Below are 26463 nucleotides of genomic sequence, written 5' to 3'. Positions count from 1 at the left end.
CCTGGTAAAACCATCTCACTGGCTACAGTGCAAACAGCGTCTGCCCCCGGTGCCCTGAGGGAGAGGGATGTGTTCTAAAGTTGAAAGTGTCACTCAAAGTCTCCGGGGCCAACAGGAGCCAGGCCCGTTTCCAGGGTGTGAAGCGGGACATCTAGAAATCACGAAAAGGCCTGGCATGCTAATGACCGGATGCTTTATATCTATTTCACTTCTTCTACAAGGATCCAGGGAGGTTTGATAACGGGTTTGGACACAGATTGTAGCTTTTTTTTTTTTTTTTAAGTTTATTTTATTTATTTATTTTTGGTGGGGGGAGGAGAGGCAGAGGGAGAGGGGGAGAGAGAGAGAGAGAGAGAGAGAGTCCTAAACAGCGTGGAGCCTGACGCAGGGCTCAATCTCACGAACCGTGAGATCACGACCTGAGCCGAAATCAAGAGCGGGACGCTTAACCGACTGAGCCACCCAGGTCCTCCTCCCCTATAGATCGTAGCTTTTAGGTAGCGGAACATAACACGACACTGGAGACAAGTTCCTCACCCACGTCTTCATCTAGCATATTAGAAAGTGGAGTCCTATGCCGTAAACTCTGGCACACAGAGTTCACGCACTACCTCGGTGTGCTACAGCCGGCCAGAGCACCTCTCAAACCGTGCTGTAGAGGCTGTGTCAGCATCACCTAACTAGTCTCCCTCACTTATGAAAGGAGATGGGGAGAGCTCGCTGGGAAAAAATTACAATCCGCAGAGCAGAAGATCCAGGTAACCTAGAAGGGTGAATAAACTAGAAACAGACAGGCTGCGGGAAACGATCTGCATAAAAAAGCAGCCAAAACCCAGAGAGGTCACGCGCTATCATCTCTGCGTTGACACTGACATTGCACCCACAAGCCTCATTACTGTTGCTTCTGGCTACACAATCAGGAAAAGGCACCCAAGCCCTGCTGGTCAACAGCATATGTACTATTTCTAAATCAATTAACATCTGCAATTTTAAAATGTCTTCATCATAAACGCAATTTTAGTGCAATATCCTGGATCGAGTATAGGGTTCGGTATCTAAAAAGAAGGAATAACATTATTTTCAGTCCAATAACATTACGTGTTCTAACTCAGCCCCTGATTATAATGGTCAAATCAAAACTTGTAGCTTATGGAAGCAGAGAAATCGGAATCTATTTCTCCGCATGGTACACACAAGGAGGCTAAGGCTGGGAGACTTTACACAGCCTCTCTGAGGTCAAATCCTTCTAAGAACTGAAGCTAGACCCCTGCTTACTCCCTGTGAAAGACTCAGGGACAAGGAAATATGGTTCCTTTTTCGAGCCGCTTCCAGACTTAAAGCAGAAGTTAGCCGTCTGCCAACCATCTGGGGATCAGATTACTGCAGGATTACCAAACCCTATCGCTAAAATGGAGAAAACGGCCATACACACACTACTTTAAGGAACTTAAAGGAGCTTTAAGGAACATCTTCACTTTAAGGAACATCTTCACTTACCAGATGGTTCACACCAGGAAGTGCTGTTGACCCCAAGTTCTTCCTCCACCAGCCAGTGTAGCCCCACACCTCGATGCCACATGTGGGTGACAGTTGGCCATCACTACGGTGAGTGAACTGCATCATCCAGGGTAATGCCCTCACCTTCCCTATCTGGCAATGACACTCCCAGCTTACGGTGCACCTGCTATAATTTCCTCTGTCTGCGACTTCCCTGAATAGGAGCTACAGAATACTGACCAATCCAAACGAGGGAGGGGGGAGAACCAGTAGCATATCGACTTGCTAACATGGTGGCTGAAATGTCACCACCAATTAAGTGATGGGGACCACCAGAAATACCTACTCATGGCGGCATGTTTTAAGTTTTGGTAAAAGGGAGAATAACAGAAGAGTGGGAAACATCACCATGCTTTACGCTGAAGGCGTGGTCCTATTTCGTGCTGGAATGAACATTTCCACTTAATGTTTATTCACGTGGTTAAGTTACTGTGGTGTACCTTAGCAATTCAGCTTTCCCCATTTCTGACCCCCCCACCCCCGCCGAAAACAAGAAATTGTGCGCATTTGTTGCGAAAGTTTATTTTATCAACCATCATATGGCAACAAGACTGCTGAAAAAAAAAAGGATCGTAGAGAAAGGAAAAATATCATATGTGGACATTTTAAGCCTCATTGAACATGGAATTTAAAAATGCTGGTCCTGGGGTGCCTGGGTGGCTCAGCTGGTTAAGCGTCCAACTTCGGCTCAGGTCACGATCTCGCGGTTCGTGGGTTCGAGCCCCGCATCCAGCTCTATGCTAACAGCTCGGAGCCTGGAGCCTGCTTCGGATTCTGTGTCTCCCTCTCTCTCTCTGCCCCTCCCCCACTCACGCTCTGTCTCCCTCTGTCTCAAAAATAAACAAACATTAAAAAAATGTTCTTCAACGCTGGTCCTGATCTAGGGGGGTGACCGTCCAGGACCACCTGGGTCTTTAACTGTTTGTACATCAGCTTCTCTTTGTGAGCATTATTTCAGATACTGGAAAACACGAACTGCTTAGAAAAAAACCAAACTGCTTTGCTTTTATGTTCAATAAATAAACTGTCACGGCACACAGATGGATTAGCTCTGAGGACAGAATGATCTGTGCCCAAATCAAAAGCAGAAGAAAGTAAATGTTTTGCAGGAAAAGAAAAAAGGCAGGGCGGAGACAGTATAGTACGTCAAAGAAGAGGTGACCTTCCGAGAAGGAGCTGACCTGCCCGAGCAACTCAACCCACAGTCAAAGAGCAGAACAGGACTCAGTTCCGAAATTCCTGCAGCATTTCCCATTGTCCGACCGACTGACCTGGTACCCAACACAGCCTACCAAACAGAGATAATTAATTAAATTACGATTTTAGAAACAAATCACGCGAAAGGGGTACCAGGGGAATACAATGTCAAGACCTGTGACCTCCATGCGATCCCATATGGGTAAGACTTTCCGCGTGCACGGTGAAGGTGTTCCAAAGGGAGCAAACGGAGCTCGTGACAAAGGCCTCTTGGGGAACACCGCCCATGGCTGGTGCTTCCGGGTTGGCCACCGGCCCTGTGCCAACCAGCATGGGATCGAACAAACAGGTAGGTAAGCTCATCACACGCGTTCTAAGGGAAAGGAGTTCTGTCTTTGAGTCACACGAAGGCTAATAATCTAAGCTCTTTGCATTTTTCACGTGACCCACACGGAGGAGGCCCTCACAAGGACTTCCTCCCAGCATTCTTAGAGTGAGGATGAGTCAGGGCTCAGTTTCCCTCCCCAAAGCAGGGCCAGTGAGGAGGCCCTGAACCTGCCAGCCAGCCAGGATAACTGCAATCCAGTCTCCGGCACGGAGGGCAATACTGTGAAGAATTACCTAGAAGGAAGGGGGGGGGGGGGGAGGAGGGGGGGGGAGTTGTATAAGTTAACATGGTAGGGATATGCTTTCTTTAGCTCCGTCGGGGAGTTTCTTTTTTGGTTTTAACTTTTTCAATGAAGTTTATTTATTTATTTTGTGTGTGTGAGAGAGAGGGGAGGGGCAGAGAGAGAGAGAGAGAGAGAGAGAGAGAGAGAGAGAGAGAATCCCAAGCAGGCTCTGCCCTGTGAGCACAGAGCCCAATGCAGGGCTTGAACACACGAACCCATGAGGCCACGACCTGAGGTGAAACCAAGAGTCAGAGGCTTAACCGACTGAGCCACCCAGGCACCCCTCCCTCAGGGAATTTCTATCAAAACAATCTCTGTGACCTAGCGGAATGCTCAATTTACAGAAGTGCAGGAATGACAACAGAAAATGACATCTTTGCTGAATTCTTAACAGATATCCCAAGCGGAGGTGACTGTAAACGTGGTCTCAATTTTCTCCTCCGTAAAATCAAGGAGCCGGAGTGAAATCTGTGACGCGTGTATCTTGAACATGCCATGACGTCAGGCGCAAATATGACACAGCGCTGAACAGCCGTCAAGAATGTTCCCAGGGCCGACGGGGAGCCACAAGGGCAGCGTTGCAACCTGATCTGGAGTGAGTGCTACCTGAGATTTCGAATGTAAGTGAAAAGAGGCTAACACAGATTTATATGCCAGCAGTAATCACTCGGGGAGAGAAAGACCTTTTGCAAGAGGTTCAATTATCCTCCTAGTAGTACCTTTTGAAGATGCAGAAACAAAAACTGGGTGAGTTACTAGGTCAGAACCATCTAGAATTCATTTGGCCCCCTCCACCCTGCATTTCAAACCCAGACAGTCCCTGCCTGTGTCACGTTGTGGTGATGCCTAGCCATCCAGCCGACAGAGAGAGGAGAGCAGCCTCGGAGATAAAATGCTAACCGTGGAGGCTGGAGAGGCGAACCTGTACAACAATGAGAAAAAGAGAAAAGAAACGTCTGCTTTCCAGTGCTAATTAACATAGGAAACAACTCCGAAAACAGAGCCAAGAATGGAACTCATTGTAAAGGGATGCGACAAGAAAAGCGTCAAAGATTATATAAACACCGTATTCCTGGCTGAAACAGAGCCTCGTCTGTACGACTGAAGTGTGCGACTTAAATCAGAGACATCTGAAATCGATACAATAAACAACCTTCCTTGTAAAGAAGGAAAGCCAAATTTCATATTTGTGTACGAAAACCGGAAAAAGTGCCAAGGACTTGGTTCTTTTAAGAATCGTATGTAACAATTAGAATTCATTTACTGTCGATATCAGGCTTTGGAGGTTAATCAGAGCCTAGGAGTATAAAATCAAATAGGAAAAAAAAAAAATTAACATGCACTTAGTGCCACTCATACATGGAAGGCCTACCGATTACTTAATTGTCTCTAAAATCACCCTGAAAAACGACAACATACTATCAGATGTTTTTCTTCTTCCTCTGAACACAAGGAAGTGAGGGAAGGAAGTGAGGGAAGGAGGGAGGGAGGGAGGAAGGAAGAAAAGAAGGAAGGAAGGATGGATATTCATCAGAAAAAAAATCAAAGAAAATCTAAGTTTACATTACAGGAATACAATAAAAAAATAAAATAAAAAACAGGACACTCAGTACTTGGGAAAGGGAAATTCAAATGTTTCTAGGATTTGAAGAACTGTATATTTAACCTACTCAAATACACTCCTGTTTAAATGGTTTGCTCTTAGATGATACTCAGGTCAGATCTATACCTAAAGCAAACAAGTCTCCGTGAGAGTTTAAAGCCCAGGTGACCCCAGGGTAGAGGGGACAGATAGGAGGGACTCACTAACATCCCGTTCAGAATAGCAACTAGACTATTCCCTGGTTTCCAGAAACTTTCACTGGTCACTGCTACAAATTTTGAGGAGTAGCCACACTCTTTTTACTTGTTTAATCTCAGGGCAAACCATAACCTATGTGCAAACACGTAACAAAGTCGAATTTGTCAAGTTGTGCACATCTCCAACAGAAAAAGATCATAACGATTGCGTGCCAACTTATGGTCAAATACAAAAACTTTTAAAACTCAAAATGAAAAGAGATTAATGTCTATTGCTGGGAATACTAAGCCAGTTCAGGAGTCACCGTATCGGGTCTCTTTCTTTCTTTCTTTTTTTCTTTTTTTGTAAACGTTTATTTATTTTGAGAGAGAGAGAGAGAGAGAGAGAGAGTGAAAGAGAGAGAGTGCATGCAGGGGAGGGGCTGAGAGAGAAGGAGAGAGAGAGAGAACCCCAAGCAAGCTCCGCACGGTCATGCCCAGAGCCCACGCGCAGAGCCCAATGCAGAGCTTGGTTGCGTGAACTGTGAGATCATGACCTGAGCCAAAATCAAGAGTTGGATACTTAACCGGCTGAGCCACCCAGGCGCCCCCACAGTGCTAGATTTCTATCATGAAGAACACACACTGGCAGATAAGAGAATAAGTCTGATTCCAAACAGAACTTAACACTTCTGGCTGAGCCTGGGTCTTTCCTGTGAAATGCAACCATAATACTGTTCTCTGCCAGAAAACAGTGATGTTAATAGAAGCAGAATGCTTCCTTCCCAAATTAGCTGAGGGATGAGGTAGCAAAGGACGCCGACAAAACCGCTCTAAGAGGCGGATGTTAACTCAAGAGCACAGACGTACCGCCACGGATTCTAACAGAGAGGCGGACGGCTCCCTCAGATGTTTAAGTAATGAAGGGGGGCTGCCCACCAGAATACAAGTCACAGCAGAATGGGGTGGTGGCGTTACTGCTCGAGGCTGCTCGCTGCTGTTGGTTTGAACTCTTACCAGGACCTCTGAAGACGACACCCAGGCCACTGCACAGGGAACACGAGAGCAGGGACAGACAGGGGCTTGTTTAAGGTCCATCTCAAGAACAGGCAGGAGGTGGGTGGGGGGGAGGGGCAGGAGGGTAGATAGGGAAGGAGGGGGGGGGCAGGGAGAGACACAGGCGGCAGGAAGGGAAGGCAGAAGGAAGGAGGAGGTGGACCCCGGCCCATCAGCATCCTAAACTTAGGACAGAGCAAAAAACTCCTTTCAAATACACCCAAAGTATCACCCCCGCTACAGGGTCTTGATTTCTACTTTAAACTCGATTATGGTAAGATGAAAGGCAAAGTTGAAAAGTCATCATATTCTCAGTATCCTAACAAAGGCATTTTCAGTTCTCCAATTGCCTTTGCTGCTGTGTTTTTAATTCAGTTCCCAGCTTCACCGAGCATGCCCGTTGCCAAGCACAGGTGCAAAGAAAACACGACAGGCCTCTATCGCCAGAAGGGCTCAACAACATTCACATCCTAAGGTCACTCACGGGCACTCGAATCATATACTCTGTCCTTCAACTGATGTTCTTAAGCCATGGAATGCCATTTGTCTCAGGTGTACCCAAAGCGAACATATAAAAAAAGTGGTAAGAAATTCTCCAATACGCCAAGGATTCAAATGTGCTTTGGTTCCAAGTATAGGAAAAAGAATGGCAAAGATTCTTCTAAAATTAAGCCCCATTTAATTTAGGTCTAGTAGAATCAAATGTTATTAGAGTTCAGTTTGCTTCCCCTTTTATAAAGTTTTGGAACAACCACATAATATGGGTGGTAATATTTCAGTATACTTAAGAATGACGAAGGAAAGGCCGTGTCTAATGAGAGAGACCAAAACATCGACACATCTATAAATATGATCAAAGACATGTGTGGACAGGCTGATGGATTCTAACATTGTTCAAGAGCTAATACCATTTATTCTTAAGGTAGTTTAAAAATTTTGTAAAAATTCAAGAAAAGGCTGTCCTTCATATTTAAAAACTTAGACACTAATAAGAATCAAAAGATGAGCGGGGTATAGAATTCTCAACTATTCGCTCCAATAGTTAACAAAGCCTTTTTGAGTTAACTTTTGTGTCCAAAGTGTAGACAATGATTTAACCAGCTAATGATGAGATTTTAAACAATGTCAAGTTGTCAGTACATACATACTGTGTGGTCGCCAAACTGAACTTGTAGCTGTTCTTGCCTGCTACCGTTACGTATCAGCTAGCGTTCAGAGTCACAGTCTCTGTCCCATTCTGTACACACTTGCTGTGACAATGCTATTGTCATTTTGACCAGCACCACTGAGGGCGACCATATGTTGAGTGCATTTACGTGCCTGGCACGATGTTATTTTACCGCTGATGCTTGAACAACGTGGGGTTGGGGCACCAATCTCTGAGCAGTCAAAAATCCACATATAGCTTCTGTCTCCCCCCAAACTTACCTACGGATGGCCCACCGGAGACTGGAGGCCTTACCGGTGACATAAAAATATTGATCGACTATATTTTGGATGTTATGTGTATTATCGACTGTATTCTTACAATAAAGGAAGCTAGAGGAAAGAACATGTTAAGAAAAGCATACGGAAGAGATTACACATTTGCGACACGGTACGTAGATCTATTGAAAAAATCCGCATAGAGGTGGACCCACACGGCTCAAACCGTGTTGTTCAAAGGCCGCCTGTATATGACCACCTCATTTAATGGGTAGAGTAACCAGAAGAGGGAAACATTACTATCTCCACTCTGCAGAAGGTGATGGCAACAAATAGCTACTAAGCATTCCCCATGAGCCCGTCTACGTTGCAACTCAATAATCACTCACTGAAGGCTCACGATAATCCTATGATACAGCACTACTATCATCCTGACTTGACAGATGAAGAAACTGGGGCACCAAGCCAAGAGCTCTCCCAACATCACATCCACCATGTGGCAGAGCACAGGTGCTGACCCAGATGTGCTGAACGCCGAAGCCACGACCTTATTTACCAACCCCGAAGAACCTGGCTCTCCCATGCCTGCCCTCCACGCCACCTATGATAAGGGCTATAAGAGCAGACCGGAAAGGGCAGGGTTGGTGCGGCCACAGCCGAACACCCTAATCCACAAGCCAACTCATAAATCTGGCTGGGCACGCCCACCCCCCAAGTTTCCCTGAGGAAACTCGCAAGGAGGAAACTGAAATCTGGCCTCATAGCTGGCACATGTGACCCAAAGGCCAGGGCTTCTAACTGCCCAGAGCACAAGGCATCCCAGAATAAAGAGCCCTGCACAGATGCCCTATGTCCCTTCAGTGGTCACCAACGGCTATGTGCCCAGCCACACTAGGCTCTCAGTTACTGAGCTTAACAAGTCAGGGACCTGCCTCACCAGCTAACAGTGCAGGGAAACCAGCAGCTGGGGAAGTGACGGAATAAGGGCTTTCGGAATCATGGCAAATTATTTTTGGATGTAGTGGGGAGGGGGTTCCAGGGGGGACTGACTAACTTCACAACCGTCAACCCGAGGACAGACAGAGGCACTGTGAAGAGAGGAGACTCACGTCCCAAGAATCATGCTTGAAAAGGTTTCCAGTTCAGGGAGAAGCTCCCCATTCCCACCGAGCGTCCAAGGCCCAGGTTCCCTAGGGAATACTGCAGCGACTGACGCATTCCTGACACCCTGTGGCCTCAGTAGTAGCCTGACTACCGTGTATTACAAAACATGAACATGAACCAGGCACGTGGGAGCCCCAGCGGCCACCCCCTGCCCCCCCCCCCCCCCCGACAGAAATTGCCCGTTCAACTTGGCAGTTACCAGGAACGCGAAATAAATAAAGGTGCGATATTGCACAGAAAATATGAAACCACTTTTTCCCCTGACAGTTTTGCCAACTGGTTCAGGGCACTTATTACTGACTGTCTTTATTAGCCACACGAGTCCATGCGTGGAGAGGAAAGGAATTAACATGTTCGCACCTCCATTTAGGCAGTATTATCGCTAGGGAGTGGCATAAGTGCAGACGGTCACATCCTGTGTTGCAGACCTGTAACATTTCATTTTCGTGCAATCTCTGTGTCATGTTAGTGGCTCGGAAAAAGATGCCAAATCTCACACCGAGCGAGCACACTTACAAATTCACCAGTCAGGGGCCAGCACACCGCGGCGCCTTTCTTTACTTACCCCGTGAGCGACTGCGATCCTGACAGTCCAAACTGGGGAGTTGAAATAGCCACAGAATTCACGGAAAAGCCCCTGCAGGTAAACGCCCAGGCAGCTTCAAAAAGGTCGGGGAGAGCCCATGGGTTTCAGGGACGATGAGGACAGTGACAGCCAGGGGCAGGAGCAGAGACCAGCAGACACGGTGCTCCGGTGGGCAGCAGGTCCCAAGAGGGGCTTTCTGGCAACCCCTCCACTCCCCCAGGGCAAGAAAGACAGGATGGCATGGGCGGGCTCAGGACAGTGAGCTGCACCATGGGACAGACGTCACAAACGTCTGCTGGATGAATGCATGCAAAGAAGAGGGGGGGCGGGGTGAGAAGGAGTAGGGGGAAGGAGGAAGGAGGGGAAAGGGAGAAAAGAGACAGGAACAGCGAAGGAGGGGACAGAAGAGAGGAAGGGAAAGTAAATCAGAATGGAAAGGTGGGGGCGGTGGGCGGGGGGCAAGTGGTGGAAGAAAACACCTAAATTCTGCTCAACAAATAAAAGGTTGTATTTACTTTACGGTCATCAGGGTTACACATCAATTTAGTAAGAAAAGTTTTAATTACCTTCTATTTCCCCTTCAGACCTTAGAGTGTCCTGTTAACGCTCGATTCAAGATGCAGAAAGAACAGGGTAGGCGCTCTGGATGCCCAACTGGGGATTTCTAAAGGAAAAAGACACACAAAAATGATTCTGGAGGATATAAGTGATTAACTTTTCAAGTATCCTTAAAAAAAAAAAAAAAAGACCGATTTTCACTGAATAACGGAGACAGTGTATTTCCTAACATCCCCGGGGAAAATGGAGCCCAAAGCCTCTTTCAAATGCAGTTGCTCTAACAAATTTCAAGCATGGGCCGGGGGGGGGGGGGGGGGGGGGGGGGGGGGGCGGGGAGGGTGCTGCGTTTGGGAGTTCATTGGAAAACAAACCCAACAAGGAGCCTGTGTACTGCCATCTGCCTGGAGCCCCCACCCAGGTGGCTTTATGGCACTCCAAACTCAAGGCCCCCACAGGCCTTGTCAGTACTAGTTCCCAAAACCACGCAGGAAACGAGGGAGCTTCTTCACCAACAACTGTATCACTGGGAAAGGAAACAGCTACGCTGGAGGAACTTGGTTAACGTTTGGAAGGGAATAAGATATTACGAAACGGGCCACACTGCTCGTCCCATTCTCCGAATGCAGTTAAGCATGAGCTCACACACACACACATGCCTCGTTGTCCCCGGGCTTCTTTCTCTTGGAGCCAGGACAGACCTTGGAGGCAACGACGTCCCAAACTGTGAGCACACAATGTTTCATTTTTAGGAAGGAAACCATTAACATTGACCAGGCGTGCGCTCAGGCCCAGAAACAACGTGATTCCGGTTCACAAAGGGGGAAAGAGATGGAGAGTCCAATCCGTATATCTGTCTGACACATAAATGCTCTTATTATACTTGGATATACTTGCATCGATCATGAAAGTGCTTGTTATCTAAACATCCGGCAACTCAAAAGAAAATACCGCGGTGGGAAATGTAAACGTCTTCTCCTCTTGTACCTGTTCTCCTTGTGTATCATCAATCCAAATAACTAGATCTTTGTTTACGTGAAAGTGGGAGCTACAGACAGGAAGGAAAATGCACTGACCGTAACAAGTTATCTTTTTTATGGAGATCTACTGTATATTTTGCATGGATATAGGAGTAAGCAATAGTAAAAATTTTAACCACTTCATTAAGGTCAATGCCAACTTTCCCAACCATCATTATCTCCTTTCTGGAGTGATGCGTAATGAACGATAAGCCAGAAGTTTATTAGCAAGGCTGCAGATCTTGACCTAGATTTTGCATAGCTTTAAAAAAAAAAAATAGAAAGCAAGCCTGAAAATGTCTATTTAAATAACAACTCAGACTGACACTTCCCACACTCACAGTTAAAACTTTCAAAACAATCTACTTTCCCTGTGCCTGTATCTAACAAGGTTCAACAAGAACCTAAAGTAAAAATTAGTACCAGATCAGAAGAGAAATATGAACTCCAAGTTCTACATTTCTGTTTAATTGTTTACTAACTGCAACTTAAGACTTTTTTTGGTGGTGCCTGGGTGGCTCAGTCCGTTGAGCGTCCGACTACAGCTCAGGTCACGATCTCACGGTCCGTGAGTTCGGGCCCCGCGTCGGGCTCTGGGCTGACAGCTCGGAGCCTGGAGCCTGCTTCGGATTCTGTGTTTCCCTCTCTCTATCTCTACCCCTCTCCCACTCACACTCTGTCTCTGTCTCTCAAAAATGAATAAATGTTTAAAAAATTTTTAAAAAAAAGACTTTATTTGCCTGCTGAAGTATATGATTCCAGAATTCAAATGAATAAAATCATACACCTTTGACAAAGCATTAGGGAAATTTTTATTAAATTGGGCCCAGAGGTATTTGGGATTGATGGTGACTCATAATAACAAAGTAAAAAGTTTTACATTTTACTATTTTCCAACTACAATTTTTTTGTTTTGCCCTAAATCGTATCACAAATTCCTTTTCACCTTTATCATTACTTTCGCTTTCTCTTTCTCACACTTTTGAAGAGAGAAGACAACAAAGAGGTCAACCTTACTCTAATGATTGAGAGATGTCAAAAGTCACACCTCGGATCGGGGTGGAGAGTAACACCGTAAATGAATTTCAGGATTGGATTTGTCTTCAAAGTTGCCACGTGACATCGAAATCATCCTCATAAAAAATAATTCACAGCATTTATTTTAAAGCTAAGACCGTTGTATGGTCATCTGCTCGAATCCGTTCGTTTCACATCTGAGGAAATGAAAGCCCAGAGTGGTCAAGTGACCTCTCCAAAGTCACACAGCTCACCTGGTCCTCTATCTCAGATTTCATAGGTGCCAATCCAGTGCTCTATTAGATCCTCACTGATCTTTAATTCCTATAAATAAATTCTTCAGAGCTCACATTTTCATCTATTTCTTACACACCCATGACTCTACACAGCATGAACACCACTTGAAACGTCAACTTAACTTTACATTAATATGAAACGCTACTCAAAATGATCAAAAACATACTCTGCCCTTTGCTCCACTGATAAAGCTAGATTAAGCCACAAATGCCCAGGAGAAGTCCCAAATAAAATTTGGGATACTCTTAGGTTTTCTAACCTAGATACGTCTACTCTAAAAATAGAATTTCCCTCTCTTATTCACAGTCAAATCATAATCATAGCTTTGCTACAGCACATTTTCAAGAAGATTTTATAGAGAGCTAGCAAGCAAAATGTAGGTATTCTACAGTAAAAGCTTATATAAGCAGTTTTTAAAGTAAGATAAGATAATTTACTTTTAGATCCATCAGTTCAGACAGAACTCTTATTCTCCAAAACTCTGGAATCACTCAAGAGCACTTAATTTACCTAGACCAGCAACTTATTACCATCAGCAGTCATCTGTCGCCTCCTCAGTTATTTACTCTGCGCCGAGTGCCAGGTACAAGGGAACCAAAAAGCATGAGAGGCTGTCCTTGCCTACTGTTGGCTGATGAGGGGAATAATTAAGCGGGCTTTCATAGAGGCGTCTAGGTGAGGCAAGGTTTGCACACGATCAGTGTATACGTAGGTATGTGTGTTTGGCGGGGGAGCTAATAAAACCACGTGGGTTTTCTCAGAGAACGAGTTGACAGGTTTAGTAAGCAGTACAGCTGACCCTTGACCAACATGGGTTTGAACAGTGAGGGTCCACTTATACGCAAGCTTTTCCCGAGAAATGGGGTACAGTACTGTAAATGCATTTTCTCTTCCTTAGGATCTTAATAACATTCTGTTTTCTCTATAAAACATATGACCTAGAAAATACGTGTCCAATTGTGTGTTACCAGTCAGGCTTCTGGTCCATAGGAGGCTGTTAGCAGTTAAGGGGGGGGGGGACTCAGTCAGTTAAGCGCCTGACTCTCGATGGCAGCTCAGGTCGCGATCTTGTGGTTGATGCGATCGGGCCCCACGCACTACTTGGCTTCTGTGCTGACAGAGCAGAGAGTGCTTGGGATTCTCTCTCTCCCTCTCTCTACCCCTCCCCTGCTGCCTCTCTGTGTCTCTCTCTCTCCCAAAATAAAGAAATCAACTTAAAGAAAATAAAAATAAATACTAGGCTGTTAGCAGTTAAGTTTTGGAGGGAGTTAAAAACTGGATGTGGACTTTTGACTGCATGGTGGGGGTTCAGCACCCTAATAACCCCTGCATTGTTCAAGGGTCAGGAAGCAGGGTGAGATACATGAAAAGAAACCAACAGATAACAGATGAATCCCTCTGGTCATGCCCACAACAGCAGCAAAAAATAAATAAATAAATAAATAAATAAATAAATAAATAAATAAATATAAAAATAAAAATAAGAATAAAAATAAAAATAAAAAATAAAAAAAATTTTTAAAATGGTGCAGGAAACAAAATACCCACTGAAAGGAATTCCCTTCTTGAAAATAAGTCAGCAACAAAATACCTTCCTTGTATCTCTTCAGAATAACTCGTTAATGGTATTAAAACCCAATGCCAGACAAAAGACCCCACTGGGCGGGGGCGGGGGGGAAGACAAGATTTAATTTTTTTTTTTTAATGTTTATTTATTTTTGAGACAGAGAGAGACCGAGCATGAACGGGGGAGGGTCAGAGAGAGGGAGACACAGAATCCGAAACAGGCTCCAGGCTCCGAGCCGTCAGCACAGAGCCCGACGCGGGGCTCGAACTCACGGACCGTGAGATCATGACCTGAGCCGAAGTCGGCCGCCCAACCGACTGAGCCACCCAGGTGCCCCAAGATTTAAACACCTTCAACGAAGAAAATAAACAAATGCCAAGTGAGCACAAGAAGAAAGCTTCAATATAGTCAGCAGGAAAATGCAAAGCAAAACCTTAATGAGATACCACTAGAAACTCACAAGAATGACCAACTTTTAAAACAGCAAAAATACCAGGTGTTTGCAAGGAAACGGAGCAACTGGGATCCTTATACACCTGCTGGCAGAAAATTCAACACGTTACAGGCACTTTGAAAAATAATTGGGCAGTTTCCTATAAAGTGAAACACACACCAGATGACCCAGCAATTCCACTCTGAGGCATCTGCCCAAGAGAAATTTAAAGACCCAAATGCTGAAGACTTACACAAGAATGCGGAGAGTAGCCTTATTCATAATAACCCCAAACTTGAAAGAATGCAAATGTCCACCAACTGATAAAGAAGGAAACAAATTATGGTGTAGTACACAAAGGAACACAACTCAGTCATAAAAAGAAAAGAATTACTGATGCATACGATAACGTAAGTCAGTCTCAAAAACGTTATACTAAGAAGCCAAACACAAGAGACCATATGCATAAATCCATTTACATAGACTTTTTTTGGAAGGCAAAACTCTAGCAAGGAAAGCAGATCAATTATTGCCAGGGGCCAGGGTGCGGTGAATGCAGAGAGGGATGATAGAACATGCTGGGGGCAGGGGGAAGGAAATGATCTTTGTCATGGTAGGAGTACTGCTACATGATCGTGCACATTTGTTGTTGTTGTTTTTTAATTTTTTTAATGTTTTATTTATTTTTGAGCAAGTGCAAGTGGGGGATGGGGAAAGAGAGAGGGACAGAGGATCTGAAGCGGGCTCTGCACAGAGAACAGTGAACCTGATGTGGGGCTTGAACTCATGAACCAAGAGATCATGACCTGAGCTGGACGCTCAGCCAAGTGAGCCACCCACCCAGGTGCCTCGATCGGGCATATTTGTGAAAATTCACTGAATTATACCCTTAAAATCAGTGAACTTAATTGCATACACAGTATAACTAAACAAACCTGATTAAGAACAAACAAAACTCAGTGCCACCGTCATTTAACTTGAAAATCAGCAATCTCATTAATAAAACCTAAAAATGTACTCAACATTTTCCAATACTTTATTTTTTTAAGTTTATTTATTTATTTTGAGAGAGAGAGGAAAACAGAGAGAATCCCAAGCAGGCTGTGCACTGTCAGTGTGAGCCTGATGTGGGGCTCGAACTCACGAAGCGTGAGATCATGACCTGAGGCTTTTGAAATCAAGAGCCAGACACTCAACTGACTGAGCCACCCAGGCGCCCCAACATCTTCCAATACTTAATAAAGATTATAGCAATCGATGATGGGTAAGTACCTAGAGACCACCAAAAAAGAAAAAGAAAAAAAACCCAATAGTCAAATTGCTGATAGGGAAACTAAATTCTTCCATTTTTCTACAACTTCCGATAGGTTGTAGCCTTATAACAGATTTCCAAAAAAATGAGCTAATAATATTTAGTCTAAAATAAACTCCCCCTCATTGTAAGCGGATAATCTTCCTAAAACTACTGATGATCCATGTGGGGTAATACATAGGAGATTGAAGAATTATCAATAAATGCAGAGACAAAAAAAACCCAACAAGTATGGAAATGTGAAGAAATATGGGTCAGATTATAAATCAACTCCCAAATTATTATTTAAAACTCTTTGATAGGTTAATTGGGAAACACTTTTTAAGCATCCACAAGGCTCTGAGCTGGTCTACTGGACAAGCTTATCTATGATGTAAATAAGGATGCAAGGTAGGCTTATCAAAATTATAGCTGATTCAGAGGTTAAAAATGGCTACAATATTACATAACAGTGATTCTACATGTATAAAAATGGGATAATTTTATAGCGTTAGTGTCAGATATAAGGGAAAATGGCATTCATTTAGCAAATATTCCCCGAGGGGCTGCCACGTGTTGGTAACTAGATGGAAAAAGACACCAAGATTAAGTAAGAAAGAGCCCTTGCCCCTCCTAAGTTTATCAATGAAAAAATGTAAGTAACACACTCTGCGGTTAGGAGTGATAAAGTAATTAATCTGAAAAAGACCTATGAGCTTGAGTTTATCACTCAAGTGTTACATATACATAAAATACTGGTAAAATTACAGGCTGAACTAACAAAAGTATCACACTGAAAACAAATACACACAAGTAGGGGCGCCTGGGTGGCTCAGTCGGTTGAGCGTCCGGCTTCCGCTCAGGTCATGATGTCCCGGTTCGTGGGTTCAAGCCCCGCGTCGGGCTCTGGGCTGACGGCTCGGAGCCTGGAGCCCGTTTCGGATTCCGTGTCTCCCTCTCTCTCTCTCTGCCCCTCCCCCGCTGTGCTGTGTGTGTCTCTCTCTCAGAAATAAATAAATAAATGTTAAAAATTTTTTTTTAAATTTTTTTTTTTCAACGTTTATTTATTTTTGGGACAGAGAGAGACAGAGCATGAATGGGGGAGGGGCAGAGAGAGAGGGAGACACAGAATCGGAAACAGGCTCCAGGCTCTGAGCCATCAGCCCAGAGCCTGACGCGGGGCTCGAACTCCCGGACCGCGAGATCGTGACCTGGCTGAAGTCGGACGCTTAACCGACTGCGCCACCCAGGCGCCCCTAAAAAATTTTTTGAAAAATAAAAACAAATACACAGAAGTACTACTCTGCTCTAACTGCATCAACCATACAGGTGGAAGGGTAATGCTCTATTACGCTCTGGACGTACGCATTACAAGTCTCATTCTGAAGTCCAGCTTAGGTGCCCGAACCTTCTGCATGTTGCCATCCGCCCACCGCTAAGTCCCCAAGATGATGTATGAGCCTGGAATTACCCCGTGCCTCCTATACAACCCAGGCTGATCGGGGTGTTGGATACTGTCGGACCTTGGCACACTGAAACATGGGCAGATAGGAAAAGGCCCAAGAAATACATTTCAATCAACTAGGGGAGTGGGGGGTGGAACGTAGGAAGGAGGAGACACTATTCTGAATGGCAGGAGTTAGAGGAGCAAAGGTAGCTCGTGATATCAACATAGCATCACTGAGCAATCGCGACGTCGTCTTTTTTTTTTTTTATGTATTTATTTAAATTCAAGTCAGTTAACATACCGTGTGGCCCTGGCTTCAGGAGCGGAACCCAGTGATTCATCCCTTACATCCAACACCCAGCGCGCATCCCGACAAGTGCCTCCGTGCCCATCACCCATTTTCCCCACCCCGCCCCCGCCCACGCCTGAACAATGTCAAATTTGAAGACGCTGCCTCGTGACGTAGGGAGACTTGGCAGCACAAGTTTACTGAGCTGAGAATTCAGCCACGTTCTATTTCTAAGACTTCATGGTAACATGCTACCTGTCATCCCACAGCCCGTCTCTCAACGCCCAGATTGTCAAGCTTCCGTGCGGTGGCCAAATCAATCTTTCTCGTATCCTTTTAGGACCGTGTGCCCCCACCCACCCCCGTGCCCACAATGCTTGTGCTCTTTCAGGGGCTCTCGGTCACTGATCACTCCAGGATCCGGGCCCAACACCCCGCAGGCTGGCAGACAGGGCCCCCTATCAATTTCGCCTGTCACTCTCCCTCATACGCTGTGTCCAGCAGTTTTGAATCACTGCAGAACATGATCACAGGGCCACACTTTTTCTTGCCTTCACCGTGTACGTGCCACTCGCGGTCTGAACTACCCCACACCTCCTGATGTGTGTCTGGAGCCTTCAGCCCCCACGGCCTTCACAGAGTCCATCCCAGCCCTCTTGCGAGAAGAATTCCATGCTTTACCACGTCCCCCCCCGCTCCATGCCCACGGCGGCTTACTGGTCTCCAGGAAAACGCTCACCCCGTATACAAAGATTAGTTATGGCTGCATCTCCCTGCTAAACCTTAAACCCCCTGCCTGGTTATCGAACCCCTAGGATTTCGCCCAGGTTGTGACACTTTATAGGTATTTTCGACGAGTCAGGGATTCCAAGGTAGCCCAGTTCTGTATGTCCCGTCTGCCCTTATACCCATGAGCAGTGTATCAACTTGGGTTACGCAGGAGACACAGAGGAAGCCCAGACAAATGCTATTGTCCTGGAGCTACAGAAGACACGTGGGCATTTTTCTAAAGAATCCAAGCAGCCCTAGTTGGGATAGAATATTAGAACCAAAATGATTACCCAATGGACGCGCTCGGCTGTTGCAAAGTCAGCTGGGCTCAAATCCTGCTTCCACGCCTTCACCAACTAAGTGACTTTGAGTAACTAACTTGACCTCTTACAGCCCAGGTTTCGTAGTCTATAAAATGAAGATAATTATAGCCCTTACCTCGAAGGGCCATTGTGAGGACGATGTGCCAGTGTATCATAAAGGAGGTAATGAAGGAACCAGTACATGGCAAATACTCACTAAATGCCGATGTCTCAGCCGCCTCGTCCTGCCTGGTTTTCCCTTAACGAATGGAAATACTGCCTACTTCGCAATAAGATGTCTCAACAAAATGTGTAAAATTGCCAGGCACCTAGGAGTCACTGGATTATGAATCACTGATTTCTAAGCCTAGAAAATTACCTTTTTTTCCCAAAAAGACAGGATTATACCACTGAAGAATCTTCTGGAGGTTCAAACCAACAAGACCATAATCACCTGACATAATACTCCTCACATGCTGTGAAGGCAGTTTAAAAAGAGGCTTTTAAAAAATGTTTGTTTATTTTTGAGGGGGGGGGAAGAGGCAGAGAGAGAGGGGAACAGAGGATCTGAAGCAGGCTCTGGGAAGACAGCAGAGAGCCCAATGCGGGTCTTGAACTCACGAACCATGAGACCATGACCTGAGGTGAAGTCAGATGCTCAACCGGCTGAGCCACCTAAGCACCTGAAAAAGAGGCTTTTTATGTATTCCAATAATTAATTTAACTGCACTAAGTTTAAACAGATACCTATATTTCCCTAGGCTTGACAAAAAAAGAAAAAGCACACTTAAAAGTTTCATGAAATTCACTCAAATGTATCCCATCACTTTTGCTCACTGATTCTCTATAAACAGTAACACTTACTAGCAAAACCCATTTGGGAAAAGAAAGGTTAGAGTCAAGACAGAAATTTCTGAAAAATGTCATCATGGAAAACCCCTCAAGTGCTTACTACAATATCCGTGTCACAAGTGTATCCTAAGGATAAATGCACCTGGTTCCAAACAACACATTTTTTTAGAAAGAACGCTGCACATTTCCAAAGTTCATTTTGTAACACCCAACACAGAGCTTATTATACAAATCCATGTTTAAAAAATCGAGGACGTAACTGATTGGCTATGATCCAATTACTAATACCATTTTCCAGGGTTTTGGTGATTGTCAGTACCTGAAAGATCTCATTTCGAAAAGATTAACAAAATCACAAAACCGACAGTGTATGTAAGTAGCTGTGTGTGCCAGCAGGTGTGGGTGGGACAAGTTATTTACGGGCATGGACGTGAATATAAACAAGGGTAGTTTTGATACGTTCTGTAGGACTAACATGCTACTTTGGGAAAGAAAGAATACAGGAGCTTCCTTCCTTGAAATTTTTCGAACTTGTACACCACCAGAGATTTCCTAAATCCAAAATACACGAAGAGATTCTTTTTTTGTCAGATTCATCCTTCCAAAGTCACTGTACCTCTTTGTCCAGCAGAAACCGTTGTAGAAAACGTATGTTTTGTAAGTTACTCAAAATTTTCCGTGCAAAACCCCTTATTAACCTACCTTATGGAAAAGACTTCTTTCAAGAAGACACATGGGAATGAAGAACTTACTATATAACCTACGCCAAAAAGCATCGATCGTCTCTGGAGACCGATCTTTAAATTGCTATTATTTTTTCATTTTCTGTGGCGGTAAAATACCCAACACAAAATTTACCACCTTACACGGTTTTTACGTGTACAGTTCAGTGCTCTTAAACACATTCCTAACGTTGTGCAATCATCACCGCCATCCATCCACAGGACTCTTTTTATCTTGTAGGACGGAAACTCTGGACCCATCAAACAACAGGTCCCACCCCCGCCCGCCCCGTCCCTGGCAACTGTTTTCTGTCTCTATGATCGCGACCGCTCTGAGTATTTTACATAAGTGGAATCAGGCAGTATCTGTCCTTTTGCGATTGGCCTACTTCACTTAGTGTGATGTCTTCAAGGGTCACCCCTATTGTAGCCCGTGTCAGAATTTCCTTCCTTTTCAAGGCTGAATAGTATGGCTTTCTAGGGACATACCAGAGGTTGCTTATTCATTCATCCACTGACAGATACTTGAGTTGCTTGTACATTATAGTTACCATAAATGATACCGCTGTGAACGTGGGTGTACAAATATCTCTGAGACCCCGCTTTCCATTCTTTCGGGCGTATACCCAGAAGCAGAATATCTGGGGCATATGATAATTCTACTTTTATAAGCTACACTTTTTGACCCAGTATCTATTAAATTAATCACTACCTCCCTCAAAATTATAAAAATTATGTAATAGTACTTAAAAAAACCTCACCAGGCCACAACGTTATGTCAACAAAATTCTTTTCTCTTCTATGATTATAAACTGGCGATTTCCCATCCTACAAGGCATCTCCCAATCCCAAAAAAGGTGTTGATCAGATTCGAGTCTCCCCTCACCTTTTTTTTCCTTCAAAGAAGGGGTGCCCTGGGGTGCCTGGGTGGCTCAGTCCGGTAAGCATCTGACTCTTGATTTCAGCACAGGTCATGATCTCATGGTTCGTGGGCTCGAGACCCCCTTTGGGCTCTGCACTGACAGCATGGGGCCTGTTTGGGATTCTTTCTCTCCCTGTCTCTCTGCCCCTCCCTGGCTCACACGCTCTCTCTCTCTCTCTCAAAATAAATAATAAATTGAAAACAATTAGTCTTCATAATATATTCAATGTGGACTGCAGGGACTCTATTAATTAAACTGTTTGTAAGACACACACACACACACACACACACACACTAGTTATGTTCATCAAACATGCAGGCACAGCGGCTTTCCCACACTGTTGTTTTTTATTTGGTCCTCAAGAGACAAATCTCTGTTTAACAATGCCAAGGTCTGGGGCCCTTTGTCTAGGTGAGAAGTATCACCAGAGTCCCTTTCAAGTACTTTCCAGAGTGGGTGGCAATGATTTCAGGCCAAAGAATCTCTACTTTTAGCTTTCTCTAAAAAAGCTATTTGTCTCATTAATAAGCAAGTATAGAACAATGCCAACATCAACACTGGCATTTTCTGCTATCCTATAAAAATTAGGCATGATGTCAATAAAATGTAACACAATCTACTGGGCACTTCTTTTTCTTATCAGCATCGAAATGCATACTTTCCATCATGTTTTATATCGTTACATTTCTTAAATAGTGGTATAATACACATAACATAAAACTTAGCATCTTTAACCATTTTTTAAAACGTTTAGTTATTTTGAGACAGTGAGCACGAGTGGGGAGGCGCAGAGAGAGGGAGAGAGGGAGAATCCCAAGCAGGCTGCACGCTGTCAGCGCAAAGCCCAACGTGGGGCTTGAACCCATGAACCGTGAGATCGTGACCTGAGCCGAACCAAGAGTCGGACGCTTACCCGACTGAGCCACCCAGGTGCCCCCCCATCTTAACCATTTTTAAGCATACAGCTCAGTGTCGTTAAGTACACATTCCTATTCTTGTCCAATCATCACCACCACCCATCCTCAGAACTCTTTTCACTTTGAAAAACTGGCGTTCTGTACCCATTAAATACAAATTAATGAATGAGTGAATTCTGTGTCCTGTTCCCTCATCCAATACTCAGCATCCACCATTCTTTCTGTCTCCACGAATTCTCTAGGGACCTCATGTAAGTGGGATTCACTGGCATTTGTCCTTTTGTGACTGGCTCATTTTGCGTAGCCTAAGTCTTCCAGGTTCATCCATGCCTTAGCCTGCGTCTACACGTAACCCGGGAAAGTCTTTGCCCTTAGGATGTAAGTGCAGAGCCAGACGAGTCTCTCCAGTGAGGCCCTTGCGGATGGACGGTCCCAATAGAAGTCCCTGTGTTTATTACAGCAAGAGTCTGACTGCACTAGTGGGATCCAGGAAGACCAGCATTCAGTGCTGCTCATGGCTCCCTTCTCAAGGCTGCTTCCGGCAATCGAGAGGGTGGGGAGTGCGAGCCAGGCCACCTGGCGTGTCTGTAAAATAAGTCAGGGTACAGTTACACCCGGGACTGAACGTTTCATTTTTGATGTCTGCTGTGCCCTAGCTTTAGGGCTTTGGGAAAATTCGTGTCAAAATAAATGGCCAGGAAAGAGCGACACCACTGGTAAACATCAAATTAATGGCTCCATCACATTTAAGGCAATTTTGCGATCTTCACGGTAATACTAAATTGCACGATAAAAAATACAGCTTGCTCCATCAAATATAGCAGTTATTATATGATCTTTTGCAGTAGTTTCTGGCTATGTGGCTATTTTATGTAAGCCTTCGCCAAACGAATTATATGTTTCAGAAACACAGTCTTTGAATTCTTTTATATCCATCTCAAATCAATGTTCGCAAAAAAAAACTAGGTATTGGATAAAAATACTACCGACTGATCAAAAAGTAACGGATAAGACAAATATAACACCCCCCAAAAAATGAGGGGGTATATTATGTGGTATAATACACCACATAAGTTAAACAAGGGTTAAAAAGTGGTTAAATAAGGGAGTACTTATAGCTTAGTGGTTAAAGGTGCATGTTCTGTAGTCAAACAATTCCCAACTTAAATCTCCGTTCTACTCAGAGTTGTCCCGAGTTAAAGGATAATACATTTACGACCACTGGCTTGAAACCCGAAATAGAGTAAATAATCCTTCATGGTTGGACCCGCAGTGGTAGTAATGTTATTGCAATGAACCCACTGCGATAGTATTAGGAAGCAGTACCACTGGGGGGGTCGTTAGGTCATGAGGGTGGAGCCCTCCTGAATGGGATTAGTGCCCTTACAAAAGAGACACAAGAGACCCCTTCTGCCCTGTGAGGACACAAGACAAGACAGTTGTCTACGGGCCAAGAAACGGGCCTTCCTGACGCACGGAATCTGCCCACACTTTGATCTTGGACTTCCCTGCCTCCAGAGCTGTTAGAAACAAATGATCATTATTTAAGCTACGCAGTCTCTGGTAGATTGTTACAGCAGCCCAAACAGACTAAGACAGCTCTGGGTTCACTTTATGTACGCCTCTTTAACTTTTCCTGCTTCCCGACTTGCATTTGATCGGGCAGTTTCACGACTGAAAAGAAGTCTGCCTCACAGCAAGTGCCAGGGAACAACGTTTGATTTTATTTTTATTCTCTTGCGGACTATCGTGTTTTATTGTCCGCTACCGGTAACTAGGGTTGGCTCATTAGAATTGCGTAGGTCCCAGATTTTCGTCTTGGGAGAAAGGAAAAAGTGGAAGAATGTCACTCAGCACTTTCACCGTGGTAGGGTCCCCTCCCTAAGGAGGGAGAAAAAAGGGAGAGAAAACTTCCAAGGTAACCTGGCTACGCGCCTACGTGACAACATCCCTCATGACCTTGTCAACTGAGCCTGCTTAATCAGACTGCATGTTTACATGTGTTACCATATACGGGAGACAAAGAAAGAGAAAATGTATTAAAAAACTACGCCACGTGATGTGCGGCGCCCAGATCTTGGGGCACAAACCACCTGAGCGGTGCCGGCATGAATAAAAGTTGCCTCCTGGATAAAAAGCCTCAGCGTCACGACTCTCTCTGTGTGAGAATCCCGCCACATCACCTCACGCCAACCACCTGCCGGTGTTTTCCACCAGTCGAACCCCACCGGAACCCAGGGAGCTCACTGTTGGATTTCAAAGTTTTGGGTATTTGCTTTCAAATAAGTGTACAATGAGCCTTCCATTTCCAATTACGACACAGAGCACGTAGAAAGGCCTTTGATCTCATGGTAACGAGAAATTTCACCCGGACCAAATAAAAATATACTTTTCTGGGCGTCCAGCAAAGGGTAGTAAATGCACAGAAGCCTCGATGACCCACATTCAGTAAGAAACAAGCCCTTCACAGGCAAGCTGAAAGCCAGCCTAGGGTGCATGTCTGCATAGGCTGAGCCTGGCTAGTCTGAAGAGCGGGGAGGAAGCAGTCCACGGACGGACCTGACCTGGCAGGAACACGGACAGAGACCAGTGTTACAGGACAGTGCGAACCGGTAGGACAGACAGACTGGAATCTGGAAGAACCAAAAATGCAGCAGCAAATCACCTTTCCTAGTAAGTCTTCCAATCTACCCCCCATACCCTCCTGTGCAAAAACAGACAAGAGAGCAACAGTGAAGACGCTAGAAAGCCAAGGGAAATCACAGAGCCCATGCATTCTCATGGTATTTCAATCTCTGAGGACAAAGGGGAATCAAAACATCTAAAACGGTAGTCCAAGCCTCTCCCAGATGAAATGCTGAGATAATAAAAAAAAGGAGTATCAGGTGAACTCATTTTAATTGAAAGTATATAACCCATAGTTTAGCTAAATTCTGAGGGATCTGAATATTCAGTTCCTCACCCTAATCTCCATTATGAAGAAAGAGCAGGCAGGCTCTGAGATCTGAACCAAACAAAATATTATACTTCAGTCTTTCCTGTTTTATTTACACCACCTAGGGTACAATTTTTAAAATTATGAAATATACAAAGAAACAGGAAAATGTGATCCATAATTAAGAATTAACACATGTCAATAAGAAAAGAAACACAGACAACTCCATTAATGAAATAAGTAGTTAAGAACTTTAACACAACTACAAAAAAAATATATTGAAGAATATATAGAAAAATAGGGGTGCTTGGGTGGCTCAGTCGGCTAAGCATCCAACTCCTGATTTCCGCTCAGGTCATGATCTCATGTTCCTGAGATCGAGCCCCACATCAGGCTCTGTGCTGACAGCATGGAGCCTGCTTGGAATTCTCTCTCCCTGTCTGCCCTTCCCCCACCCGCAGCACACACACTCAGGCTCTCTCAAAAATAAATAAATGTTAAAAAAAAAGAAAATACGGAAAAATAAGTGTACAATGGGAGAAGATCTGAGATACATTAGTACAGAATAGAAATTCTAAAACAGAACTAAATAAAAATCTAAAAATACAGCATTTGAATAAAAAGTTTCTTGGATGGGATATCTCCCGAGGCAAAGGAAATAAACGCAAAGGTGGGCTATCGGGACTACATCAAAATAAAAAGTTTCTGCACAGTGAAGGAAACAATCAACAAAACTAAAAGGCAACCGACGGAATGGGAGAAGATATTTGCAAATGACATGCAGGATAAAGTGTTAGTATCCAAAATCTAATGAAGAACTTACAAACTCAACACCCAAAAAGCAAATAATCCAGTGAAGACATGGGCAGAAGACATGAATAGACACTTTTCCAAAGAAGACATCCAGATGGCCAACAGACACGTGAAAAGATGCTCAACATCACTCAGGATCAGAAAAACACAAATCGCAACTATAATGAGATATCGCCTCACACCTGTCAGAATGACTCAAATCAACAACACAAGGACAACACATGTTGTCAAGGATATGGGAAAAAGAAAGGAACCCTCCTGCACTGCCAGGGGGGACACAAACTGGTGCAGCTACTCTGGAAAACGATATGGAGTTTCCTCAAAAATTGCAAACGGAACTACTCTACCACCCGGTCACGGCACTACTGGGTATTTACCCAAAAGGTACACAAAAAATTTTTAATTCAAAGTGATACGTGCACCCCTGTGCTTACAGCAGCATTATTTATAATAGCCAAACTATGGAAACAGCACAAGTGTCCGTCAATAGACGAATGGATAAAGAAGATGTGTTTTACACACACACACACACACACACACACACACACACACAAAGGAATATTATTCAGCCATAAAAAAGAGTGCAATCTTGCCATCTGCAACAACATGGATGAATCTAGAGGGTACTGCGCTAATTGAAATAAATCAGTCAGAGAAAGACAAATACCATACGATTTCATTTGTATGTGGGCTTTCAGTAACAAGTGAGCAAAGAAAAAAAAGTGAGAAACACACCAAGAAACAGACTTTTAAATACAGAAAACAAACTGATGGTTATCAGAGGGGAAGAGGGAGGAGGGATGGGTTAAATAGGTGATGGGGATTAAATGGTACACTTATGATGAGCACTGAGTAATGTATAGAATTGTGAATCACTA

At 44.4% G+C, this 26463-nt stretch overlaps 1 protein-coding gene across 6 annotated transcripts in view; it reads right to left on the bottom strand.

The window, feature by feature from the left end:
* FAM110B (family with sequence similarity 110 member B) overlaps window positions 1-26463 on the bottom strand; it is a 145964-nt gene that overhangs the window by 99734 nt on the left and 19767 nt on the right. For 5 of the 6 annotated variants that reach the window (XM_047842815.1, XM_047842820.1, XM_047842816.1 and 2 more), the window contains one exon: window positions 10002-10099. The gene's annotated coding sequence lies outside the window, so the exon portion shown is untranslated. Of the gene's footprint in view, window positions 1-10001; window positions 10100-10407; window positions 10457-26463 lie in introns of those variants that run through there. The other variant, XM_047842819.1, reaches the window with a different exon arrangement.

Source organism: Prionailurus viverrinus, chromosome F2, assembly GCF_022837055.1.
Source record: "Prionailurus viverrinus isolate Anna chromosome F2, UM_Priviv_1.0, whole genome shotgun sequence".
NCBI classification, from domain to species: Eukaryota; Metazoa; Chordata; class Mammalia; order Carnivora; family Felidae; genus Prionailurus; species Prionailurus viverrinus.
Note: the sequence above shows the minus strand (reverse complement) of the source record. Positions and strands in the feature narration are given on the sequence as shown.